The sequence below is a fragment of the Prunus avium genome, chromosome 3, assembly GCF_965620075.1.
Source record: "Prunus avium chromosome 3, drPruAviu1.hap1.1, whole genome shotgun sequence".
NCBI classification, from domain to species: Eukaryota; Viridiplantae; Streptophyta; class Magnoliopsida; order Rosales; family Rosaceae; genus Prunus; species Prunus avium.
Window position 1 is genome coordinate 38,651,058 of NC_142286.1, and position 12,459 is coordinate 38,663,516.

General features: G+C 38.0%; 4 pseudogenes; all 4 read right to left on the reverse strand.

Annotated features, from left to right (window-relative positions):
* Nucleotides 1-59: 59 nt before the first annotated feature.
* Nucleotides 60-1,151, reverse strand: LOC110754444 (metalloendoproteinase 3-MMP pseudogene; annotated as a pseudogene).
* A 1,838-nt stretch (nt 1,152-2,989) lies between these two features.
* LOC110755318 (metalloendoproteinase 2-MMP pseudogene) lies at nt 2,990-3,914 on the reverse strand (annotated as a pseudogene).
* A 1,674-nt stretch (nt 3,915-5,588) lies between these two features.
* LOC148296115 (metalloendoproteinase 2-MMP pseudogene) lies at nt 5,589-6,753 on the reverse strand (annotated as a pseudogene).
* Nucleotides 6,754-10,053: 3,300 nt separating this feature from the next.
* Nucleotides 10,054-11,015, reverse strand: LOC110766552 (metalloendoproteinase 2-MMP pseudogene; annotated as a pseudogene).
* Between the last annotated feature and the right edge of the window lie 1,444 nt (nt 11,016-12,459).

Sequence of the window (12,459 nt, forward strand, 5' to 3'; positions counted from 1 at the left end):
CTCTAATCTGAATGCAGTCGAGGCATAACTAATCAAATTTTTATTTCAATGAAATTTCAGACAACAAATGACTTAAAAACTTCAAAATATGAGCTTCAAACATACAGCTCTTGAAAATACTCTTAGGTTAGGTATCTTTATTTGATCAAAATAAAAAGGGAAAAATGAGAAGTTCATGACTTTTAAGATTCTTGATGATCAAGAAGAGATGATCATCAAGTGTTGTATAAAGCTTTAATTCCTTGAATATCATCCCCATGCAAGCTCTGCTGGGTCACTCCAGAGCCGATAGAGGGGAACATAATAGCTCCTTGAACAGAGCTATGCCCCAGCCCAAGAAGGTGCCCTATTTCATGCAAAGCCAGAGTCTCCAAGTCATAAGCACCACTCACGGCGCCCACGGAAAACCGCTCATCAGCGTCGTAGTGAAATCTCCCATTTGTGGGAGCAAATGCATGGGCTATGGTCCCACCTGGCCCATCAAATGGGGCCCCATCTCCATGATTGCCCCTGTGAAAACTGACCGTTAGATCTGGGTTCTGATTGCTCTGGACCTCACTGAAGGTGAAGTGTGTATTGGCGGCCCATGTTTGAAAAGCATTGGAAACTGGGCCCGTGGCCTCAGCTGGGGTGCCTTGAAAAAAAGCATAGGTGAGGTGATACTTAGAGGCCGGCCATTTTGGGTTTCCTTGGAAGAAAGAATAATGAGCAACTGTGTGTCCTCCGTGGTGATGGTGAGGGTGCCTTTTTTGGCCTGATCGCATGGAGGAGGTACCATTGATGATATCTGCAACACCACAGCGTGGCATCATCATGTTGGATACGGTTTTGGCATCCAATGTTCCGGTGGCTTTGAGGTGGTAATTGATTTGGTAAATTTTGATGGCAGACTCCAATTGGTCATCAAAATCATCATCATTGAGGTGACCATAGTTGCTGCTCTAGTAACCAAATTTTTCAAGGTATTTTTTGAGGTCTTGGATGCCTTGGACCTTGTCACCCTTGTGGCACCCCTTAAGATGCTCAAGGAACTCGAATGGAGACGAGGTAATTTTGTTGTTGTGGGTTTCTGATGAAGTTGCATGGGAGAGGAGAGTAAGGAGGACGAAGAGAAGAGTGCTTGTGAAGTCATTGATGATGCTGCAATAGCTAGGAAGGAAGAAAGTATATTAATTGGATATGTTGCAATGAAATTTGAAAAGCTTCATATTTGGAGGGATATTTATAGGTGTATAATGAGCATATATAGATTAACGGTGGGGATACGTCGATATATAATAATTTCCAAATTATTGGTTTTGAGCCGGCATGGTAATATCATGACTTTGACCATAGCTAAGCTAAGTCTTGAGGTTGGAGACTAATTATTTCTTGGCTCGGACTATTCGCTAAGTATTAAACTATAGTAATTCAAACGAAGACCGTATAACGAGTCTTGCACTTCACAGACTTGAAGAAAATCATCATGAAGCGATGTGGGAGTTTCTCCGATAGATTTACTGCTGAGTTAGGATCCAATTGGAGAACTTGTTTCGGAAACTATCGAACCCTTTTTGTTTATAGTCTTCCAGAGCAAACATGAATTTTCATAAATATAAATAAAAAATATATCGTCTTCCCTGCCTAGCACAACTATTCGCTCTATTATTCCTTCTCTGCTCTTTGGGACAAAGGAAGAAGCAAATTATTAGTCCTAAATTATTGACATGTTCACTTATTTGGATTATTTTCAAAATTATGAATCGGGGAAGTGAGTAACATACATATATAGGAGCGAACGAATGGCTATGAGATCAACCACTTTATTATTGTAGTTTTTCATCAACTATTGAATTACGGATTGTAATGTGAAACCTACTTATTTTTTGATTTTGTAGATCTTAATAAACATAGGATAGTCAGAAATAATCAAAATAATTTTAATACCCATTTGTTGGTTTGTTGTATTATAAGTCTATATTGGCCGACAATACTTCAAAGAAATTGACTTTGAGTTTGATGCTCACATTCTAACATTGTATCATAGCCATGTTATCCACGGATCAAATTTGATGCTCAAAAGATGCCATATATGAGGGGGCGTGTTGAGAGTATCTCACATTAGATAATGAAAGCTTTTCATTAGTGCTTAAAAGATACTGAACTCCACCTAATACCAAATTTTTTTGATTTGGATGCTTAAATTATAACAACTAAGATTAGTTTTTTTTTTTTTCTTAAAACTTTGATAATGCAATATAACTAAAACAGTACAAACTCAAATAATTTGGGCACACTGGGTAAAGATTACCAAAGTGGAAATCAAAGATGATTCGAGGACTCTTATACAAATTATTATGAGAAGAGCACAACTTCCTTGGAGATTAACATTTGTTGTAAATGATATTCGGGAGTTACTGGAAAAATTTTCCAATGTCAACACTATTCCTCATATATACCGGGGATCTAGAGTGCAGTTTGATTTGTATGGTTTTAAGGTTCTAGGGGATCTAACTTTTAATATATTTCTGTTTTCAACAAAAATAGAAAAAGAAAAGGGAAACTCAAATCCTTATTATAAATGATACCATCCAAATGTACCACTGAAAAATGAAATGAGATTGATCTGAATATCGAGTTGACCCCTAGAGCTAGAGAGATGTGGGCATATGGTTTATAAGCCTATCGCCACTGGATTAAACTTAATGCTATGTTGTGTGCTTAGTGATTGGAATCGAGACATAGCTAGCATAATTAAATTTGTATTCCAAAGAAAATTCAAAGAAGAAACAATTCGGAAATCCATTATTACAAAATGTTCAAACAATTAATTTCCAGCATATATATTTATATATATACCGGTACAACTTTGAGTTGTGTTTATTGTTTTCAATATCTGACTACACTCAAGGTGAGGTACTTTATTCGATTAAAAAAGAAAAAAGAAAAAAGAAAAGTTGATGACTTTGGATGAACATAGTAATTAATTAAGAGAGACAACAGATAATTATCAAGTGTGGTATAATGCTTTAATTCCTTGAATATCATCCCTGTTCAAGCCTTTGGTTTCTCCAGAGCTTATAGTCGGGTACATAATAGCTCTCCGAACAGAGCTATGGCCAAGCCCTAGATGGTGCCCAATTTCATGCAAAGCCACAGTCTCCAAGTGAAAAGCACCCCTCACAACGCCCACAGACCACTTCTCATCAGCGTCGTAGTGAAATCTCCCATCTTTCGGCGCGAAAGAATGCGCTAGGATCCCTCCTGGGCCATCAAATGGATGCCCATCTCCATGGCTACGCCAGTGAAAACTCACCGTCAGATCCGGCTTCTGATTCGCACGAGCCTGGCTGAACTTGAACTGTGTGTGGGCAGCCCACGTATTAAAAGCACGTGCAACTGGGCCCTTGGCCGCCGTCGGGGTGCCCCGAAGAAAAGCGTAGGTGAGGTGGTACTTAGAGGCTGGCCATTTTGGCTTTCCAGGGAAGAAAGTATAATGAGCCACTGTGATGGTGGTGAGGAGGGTGACTTTACTTGCCTGATCGCATAGAGGAGGTACCATTGATGATATCTGGGACGCCGCAACGTGGCATCATCATATTGGATACTGTTTGAGTGTCTAATATTCCAGTGGTTTTGAGGTTGTAATTGAGTTGGTAGGTTTTGATGGCCGACGCCAATTGATCGTCAAAATCATCAGTGGTTTGGTTATTGTTGCTGCTTAAGTAACCAAACCTTCCGAGGTATTTTTTGAGGTCTTGGATTCCTGGGACCTTGTCACCCTTTTGGAACCCCTTAAGATGGTCAAGGAACTCAAATGGTGATGATGTTTTTTTGTTGAGGGTTTCGGATGAAGTTGCATGGGAGGGGAGAGAAAGGAGGATGAAGAGGAGAGTGCATGCCAAGAGACAAAGATGAGACTTTGATGCCATTGATGAAGCCTAGGATTGGATATGTTCCAACAGCATCGTATTTGGAGGGATATTTATAGGGAGTTAATTACGCAAAACTCCCCCGAGTTTTTTTTTAATGTTTTTTCAAAATAACTCCTGCACTTTTGGAAACCTTTCACTATGTTTCTGTCAGTTAATTGATGATGCCACACTAAAGACCTTCTCTAAATACCCAGATTACCCTCAATTAGCACTCTTATCTCATATTAGAAACGTCGTGGATATCACTAACAGTCCAACAACAACAACAAAAACTCCCAAATCAAATACAACAAAACCTTCATCCTCTGCCATCACTCACGCCCACTCTGAACAGAAAAAGAAAGATAAAAATATCAGCCCTCCCATTTAACATAAGAAACCCTTCTCTTCTCCCCCTTCTCCCTTACTCGGGCGGATTATTAATTGATATCAACTATTAAATAAATAAATAAAAGTCTGAACCTTTTTTATTCGAACCTAAGAAATTATGGCCAACAAAGTCTAATAATATATATATTTTTTAATGCTTCCAAAAGGAGACTAAGATGGATCTTGAGTCTTTACATTTAGAGTTTACGCATTTATTGGTATTTTGCAAAATCTTTACCATCTTAATATAATCTAACCGTTTAAAACAAGACACATAATCAAACCTTAAAAAATTACTAAAAAATCTAATAACTTCAAATATTTAAAAATAGTCGAAAGCATCCACTAGCTTACGCTCTGACCCGAGTAGCATGGGACACGTGGAATCTCGTGTGAATCAGCAAGGAACACCTTACAAGGCTGAATAGAGGAACTCCTGAACATAGGGATGTTTTTGTCTTTTTTAATGATTTCCATTAAGTTAGTCAGTCAAACTCAAATGTTAGTTAAAGGACAAGATTTATTTGGTAATTGAGCCAAACTTTAGGAGGATAGATAGATTAACGGTGAGGATGTGTTAACATAATTTCCAAATTATTGATTTTGAGCCGGCAGAATATATCATGACTTTGACTATAACTATAATTTTCATAATGATTTCCAAACTCTTGAGAAGAACAGAATTAATCAGAGAGTGATTATTTATTAGCTCGAACTATCGCTAAAGTATAAAACTATATGGTCATTCAAACAGGGATCCGTATAACGTGTTTAGCATTAGCAGTTTTGTCTTCCTCCTTGAATTATACTACATACTGATTGATGGGTCAACTAGCCTCAAGGGTCCACCCTAATTAATCATCCATCACTTAAATTAAACTACTCTAGTTTTTAATTTAAAATCACAGAATGAAGAACCATAAAATCTGTTCATATGTTTGAAAACATAATTTTGAGTCAAATTATCCATGTGTCATGTCCGACAGTCACACGTTAGAGAATAAAAGTTTTGCATTATTGTTTACTTATAATACCTTGGCTGCACCGTAGTGCCAATTAAGTTTGATTTGGATTCTCACATTATAACAAGTAAACGAATTGCTAAAACGGTAAATCCAAAGAGATTACTTAATTAATCGAGATTGAGTTGACCCTACAAGAGAGTGAGGGCATGGTTTATAAGACAATCACCACTGCGTTAAAAGTAATTATATGTTCTATGATTGTTATCGAGACATAACGTAATCAAACTTGTAGTCCAAGAAATTTCAGAGAAGAAATCATTCAAACATTTAATTGATACAACTTTTAGTTGTTTATTGTCTTTGAAAATCTCAGTACACTTGTAAGTGTGAGGTACTTTATTTGAAAACAAAAAAAACAAAAGGGAAAAATGAAAGGTTCCTCCTGATCCTGACTTTGGGTGAACATAAAAATTAAGTGAGGTTTAAGACAAAAGATGATTAACCGATGATCAAGCGTTGTATAAAGCTTTAATTCCTTGAATATCATCCCCATGCAAACCTTTGGTCACTCCAGGGCTTATAGTCGGGTACATAATAGCTCCCTGAACAGAGCTGTGCCCAAGCCCAAGAAGGTGCCCTATTTCATGCAAAGCCACAGTCTCCAAGTCATAAGCACCACTCACGGCGCCCACAGAAAACCGCTCATCAGCGTCGTAGTGAAATCTCCCGTTTGTTGGCGCAAATGCATGGGCTATGGTCCCTCCTGGCCCGTCAAACGGAGCTCCGTCTCCATGATTACCCCTGTGAAAACTCACCGTCAGATCGGGGTTCTGATTGCTCTGGCTGAAGGTGAAGTGTGTGTTGGCAGCCCATGTTTGAAAAGCACGTGCAACTGGTCCCGTGGCCTCAGCTGGGGTGCCTTGAAGAAAAGCATAGGTGAGGTGATACTTGGAGGCCGGCCATTTTGGGTTTCCTCGGAAGAAAGTATAATGAGCAACTGTGTGTCCTCCGTGGTGATGGTGGTGAGGGTGCCTTTGTTTGCCTGATCGCATGGAGGAGGTACCATTGATGATATCTGCGACACCGCAACGTGGCATCATCATATTGGATACAGTTTCAGCATCCAATGTTCCAGTGGCTTTGAGGTGGTAATTGAGTTGGTATGTTTTGACGGCTGACTCCAATTGGTCGTCAAAATCATCATCATTGAAGTGGCCATTATTGTTGCTGCTTAAGTAACCAAACTTTTCGAGGTATTTTTTGAGGTCTTGGATGCCTTGAACTTTGTCACCCTTGTGACACCCCTTGAGATGGTCAAGGAACTCAAATGGTGATGATGTTTTTTTGTGGTGGGTTTCTGAGGCTTTTGCGTAGGAGAGAAGAGAAAGGAGGATGAAGAGAAAGGTAGTGATTGCGAAGAGAGAAAGAGTCGAAGTTTTTGATGATGCCATTGTATATTTGGGAAATAAATAATTTTGGTTTTGGATATGCTGTGCAAAACCCTCATACTTGGAAGGCTACATATAGGTGTATAATGAGCAGACTTACATCAACGGTCGTGAGACGGTGCAACTCTAATTTTCTCCTTCAGATTGAAAGCTGGGCCTTCCTTAGTAAATGTATTCTAAGTCTTGCGGTTGGAGACATGACAATCGCCGGGTGGAAGAAGAAAAAAGAGAAGACAATTATGATGAGACTTGTTCTTAGTTCGGATTCATGGGCGTGACTAGCGCGCCAGAGATGTCGAAGCTATACATATTGATCCACTGACCTCAACGCTGGAGATAATTTTAATGTTCTGGTCAAAGTTAGTGTTCATAGTAGAGAAATAATTTTATTAAATCAATTGAAAAAATACATAGAGAGAGCCATCTCGCCTGTTGGGTTGCCAAAATATACAAGAAATATATTGTTAGCATTTTTTTATATAAAAAAAAATGGTATTTATTTGGATATCTTTTCTATTTATTTTTTGCCTAATAGAGGCATTAATTCATGCTACTGGGGAACGACTTCAATTTGGCTTCTTTTTTTTTTTTTGTGCTTTTTTTTTTGGGAAATATTTGCAGTTTTGGTAGAAGTAATGCTACTGACTATTCTTAGCTCGGAAAGATCTACGCTATGAGGAGTCGTTTTGAGTCTTAAACAGTAGTCATTCTAAGGGAGACCCCTATGAAGTCTTTTTGGCCAAGTCCTTCCTTCCAGTGGCGGACGCAGGATTACGTCGCCATGGGGTCATAGTGTTAAGTTTCGGCGGCTTGTAGTGGTTGGTGGTGGCGGTTGGGGGGATTAGTTAGGTTTTTAGAGGAGAGGGAATTTTGAAAAAAAAAATTAGGTTTTGGGATGAACTGAAATGCTGCTGCTGGGAATTAGAATCGGGTAGATAGGGGGCTGCTGATGGGTTTTTTTTTTTTAAAAAAAAACCTGGCTTCAAAACGACGTCGTTTTGAGCCAGGTTTTAAAAAAAAAATTTAACACGCCTGGACCAAAACGGCGTCGTTTTGGCCAGGTGGTTTAAAAAAAAAAGAAGAACTCGCGCGCGCGCAAGGCAGGCGCTGCCTGCGCCAGCTTCTTCTTCTTCCTCTGCTGGGTATTTCGTCGAGCACTTGGTGTGTGCCATGGGGTCGCACACCAGCCAGCCATGGGGTCGCACCAGTCCTTCTCCACTACGTTTCCAAGCTTCCATGGGGTCGCCTGACCCCATTTGTCCCTCTGTGCGTCCGCCACTGCTTCCTTCGGTCAAGCATAATATATGGGTCCATGCATGAAACAAGATTTAAATATATTGACTACGTAACTCTTAGTACGGTAGGACATGTTATTTTTCCAATGTTTGAACAAAATTCCGAAATTCGAATAATTCATTTTTCTCCAATGAGTAGTAAATTAAACTCTTCAAATTGGAGTTTGTTGACCTATGTGGCAAGTTAGTTGAAAAAAAAAGGGATTATTTGCTACTTTAATAATTTGTGCATCACCATACTCTTCAATTCAATTAATATAATGTTTGTTTTTTAGCACTTTCAATAATGTGGGTTTCTTCAAAAACATATGAAAAAAATGTCTATGTATTTATTATATGAAAAGAAAAAGTGCAAGTTTTTAGTATTTTCAATGTAGATTTTGTACTTCCAAGGTAAAATAGATATTTTGAAGAGCCAATGTCAACTTGTCAGTTCTAAAGAGAGAGAAAGAGGTTGCAGAGAATTTTGTTAATATAGCTCACCTATTTTAGCATTCTCAAACTGTTGAAGAGGTCTTCGACCGAAAAAAATAAAATTGTTGAAGAGGTTAAGTATATGATGTCTCTGTTTGGATTCTTAAAGGCCACTCTTGGTATTAAAATGAAAGATTGAAGAACCATTCCACATGTGTCAATATTTGTCTGTTTTGTTAGTTTGTGGAAAACGATATATACTTGCATTAGTTAAGCCAATTTGCTTATAACTGAAGTTTAAGAATGGCACATAATAAACTTCATCAATTAAACGATTTAAACTAATTCATGGAAAATTCTACAGTCGTATGGTGTATGGATACACCAAAGGATATAGACCATTGAATTAAGAAAGAGAGAGAGAGAGAGAGAGAGAGATCTTCCTTTTTCAATTTGAGGTAACCTCAAAATTTGTTATTGTAGGTTAAAATTAAAATACATTTGGTAAATAAATAAAAACCACGCTAAAATCAGAAAACATATAAATCATAATGTGAATACGCTCTTTGCAGTTATTCTTCTCCATTAAAACTCTATCTTGACTCCTCTTCAGGCCCGGCCCTGAGCCAGGGCAGGAAGTGCAACCGCATTGAGCCAGGGCCCAAAATTATTTTTTTTTGGTCTTTGTCAGGTCATATTTAACGGTTATATAAATCAAATAAAAGATATATTGACATAAAGTAACGCCAGCGGTGTTGGTTAGGCCTGGTTTTTAATTCAAGTCCTTCTCGAGTTTGAATCCCAGCATTGTGTTTCCTTCCTTAAGCTTTTTTTTTGTCTTCAAGTATGCAAGTTATTTTTAGTAGTTCAATGCTCTTTTTTTTTGAGATTTTTTATTTAAACCTCGCACTCCTCTTTGTTCACCCCAATACTTAAATCATTAAGCTGTAAGTTTTATTATTGTGTAAAAAGACAAAAAAAGTCATCCAACTTAATAATTAACCCCAGTACATCTATACACACACCCCACACCCCACACATCCCACCACTCTTCATATCAAGTTTTAGAAAAATACAAACTCCTCTACATCCTATTGTCAGATTACTCTTCTCTTTTAAATACATAAAAAATTGACGAGCCTACCTCTTTAAATATGTGTGGGAGTTGATGGAAATGCTTATTGATTATCAACTCAACAATACCCAAGTGTTGGAATTCCAGTTACAGTTCTTGGAGAGAGGTAAGGTTATTCTCTTTCTCTAGAAATTATTAAATTTCGGGTTTAGGGTTCTATTTATTTGTGTTTTTTTGCTGGAAACAAAGAAAATTGTGGGGTTTAAATAGAAAATCTCTTTTATTTCTTATTTTTTCAGTTTGGGGTGTATTTAAGAGTAGTTTGGGAAGATAGTGGGGCTTTCTTAGAAATTGTGAAAATTTAAATTAAAAGATTAGGTGAACTTAAAACATGGGGTGAACTAAGAGAAGTGTGGGGTTTAAATAGAAAATCTTTTTTTTTTTGGGATCTTCTATCGTTTCTTATAGAGAGATGTACATGCAGGTTCTTTTTAGTACTCCAATGCTTTTATATAAATCTCTCATTTTATAATATTATGTAGAGATATATATAAAAAACCACATAGATACATCTCATTTTATAATATGTAGAGATACTTGTTTGCTTTTTTGTCTTCGATCCTTTCTTATAATGATGTATAAATTTTTAATTCCTTGAATATCGTCAGGCTTCAAATTCCGCTTGACCGTTGCAGTATTGAGATAGGGGTACATAACAGCTTCTTCAACAAAGCTATGATTAAGCCCAAGAAGGTGCTCTATTTCATGCACAGCAATACTCTGCAAGTCCGTGCCACCTTTCACAGAACCCACAACCCACATCTCATCAGCGTCGTAGTGAAATCTCCCATTCCTTGGCGCAAAAGCATGGGCGGGTTCCCCACCTCGGCCATCAAACGGATACCCATCTCCATGATCGCGCCTCTCAAAACTGATCGTCAGATCTAGCGTCTCATATTCTTCGACCTGACTGAACGTAAACTGTGTGTTATTGGCCCATGTTTGAAAAGCACGTTTAACTGGATCTTTGGCCTGATTTGGGGTGCCCGGAAGAAAAGCATAAAAGCATAGGTGAGGTGATAATTAGACGAAGGCCATTTTGGGTTTCCTGGGAAGAAAGCATATTGAGAAACTGTGAGCCCCTATTGGTGCGGTATCTTTCTTGATATCATGGAGGTGGTACCATTGATCATATCTGGCACACCACAACGTGGTATCATCATGTTTGACACAGTTTTGGCATCCAACCTTCCGGTGGCCTCGAGGTTGTAATTGATTTGGTAAGTTTTGATGGCCGACTCCAATTGGTCGTCAAAATCATCATTCTGGGAATGGCCATTCAAGAAACCAAATTTTTCAAAGTATTTTTTGACGTCTACGATGCCTTGGACATTGTCACCCTTGCGACACCCCTTAACCTGCTTAAGATACTCAAATGATGACGCTGCATGGGAGAGGAGAGGGAGGAGAAGAAGGAGGAGCAGGGTAGTGATTGTGAACAGAGAAAGAGTGGAAGCTTTTGATGATGCCATTGATGCTAGCTAAGCTAGTAGTAAGAAATACTTTTGGTTTCGAATATGTTGTGGAAAAGCCTCATACTTTGGAGGGCTATTTATAGCTCTCTAATGAGAAGACTTACAACTCTACTTCCACATTGAGATTGAGAGTTGGGCCTTCCATAGTAAATGCAGATGCATTACTTTGAGTCTAAACAACTACCCTCTATTAGTGAAGTGCTACGCACTCTCCCCTCTCTCCCAAAAAACCCTCCTAGAGCCGTTTTCATTTTGAGGGGGAGGAAGCCATTGTTCTTCCTCCCCTCTCCCCTCTTCTCTTCCTCCATCTCTTCTCTCCTCATTTTCAAAGACAAACAGTTATCCCTATTTATCTTCGTTTTGTTATGATTTTCCTCCTAGCATTGCGTTTCAGCGTCGAATCTCCACCTGCGTTTCAATGGAGGATCTCCACCACCATCCTTTTTGCAATTTCTTTATGTTCAGAATAAGTCATATAGGGACTCTTTGGGTTCTCTATGTAGTTTTCAGCTCTCATTTTATGAGAGCTTTTCACCTCTCATTTGTGAGAGTTTTATTTGTATTGTTATGACTTTATTTTTTTAAGCTTTATCTCTTTTTGATTATTTTGAGTTTGCAATCTTAGCTGGGATGCATATGCAAGAGTTTCTTCGATCCCGCTTGATCGTTATTGGAGGCGCATCAAATTGTCTTAATTTTGATTTTAGACCGCTCCGTTATTGTAATGGCCCTTTGTGGCTAGTTTGTATTAGCTCTTTGTGACTAATGGCTTTTTTGGCTGAATTATGAATGCAATTCAAGAATTTCTCAACAAAAAAGAAAAAAGAAAAAATGGTACACAATGTGGTATATAAATGTGGAATGCTTGTGTTTATTATCCTATATAGAATGCTTGTGGTTATTATCTTTTATGATTTATGCTAACATTTATTTTATCAATTTATATTTATACTTTTTTTAGGCAAATTTGCATAAACAGCACTTGAACTTTTAGGCATGCATGTGCGCTATTACCACATGAACTTTTAATTTTTACTTTTAACCATTTAAATTATGTAAAGTGTTGTAATCCACCACCTATACATCTAACTCCGTTAAAATTTCTGTAAAATGTAAAGGTATTTCCGTCAATTCACTATAGAGAATAATCATCTTTCTTGGAATCGAACCCGAATGCATCAAAAGAGCATATCTACGAGCAATTTCAAATAATACTGCAGTTCGACTATTGGGATCAACAACCCCATATGTCCATGCATCTCTGTGGTTGCCAAGCATGAGAAATTAATAAAATATATACTGCCCAAAAACGTTACAACCGTTAGGCTATATTCTGATCTACACACTAAAAAAATGCAGGCAAGAGTCAAGCAATTCTCGTGTTGCCAAAACCGAGAGAATGATATTCTCACAACTAGTATAAGTCATGATTGTAAAGGTTTTT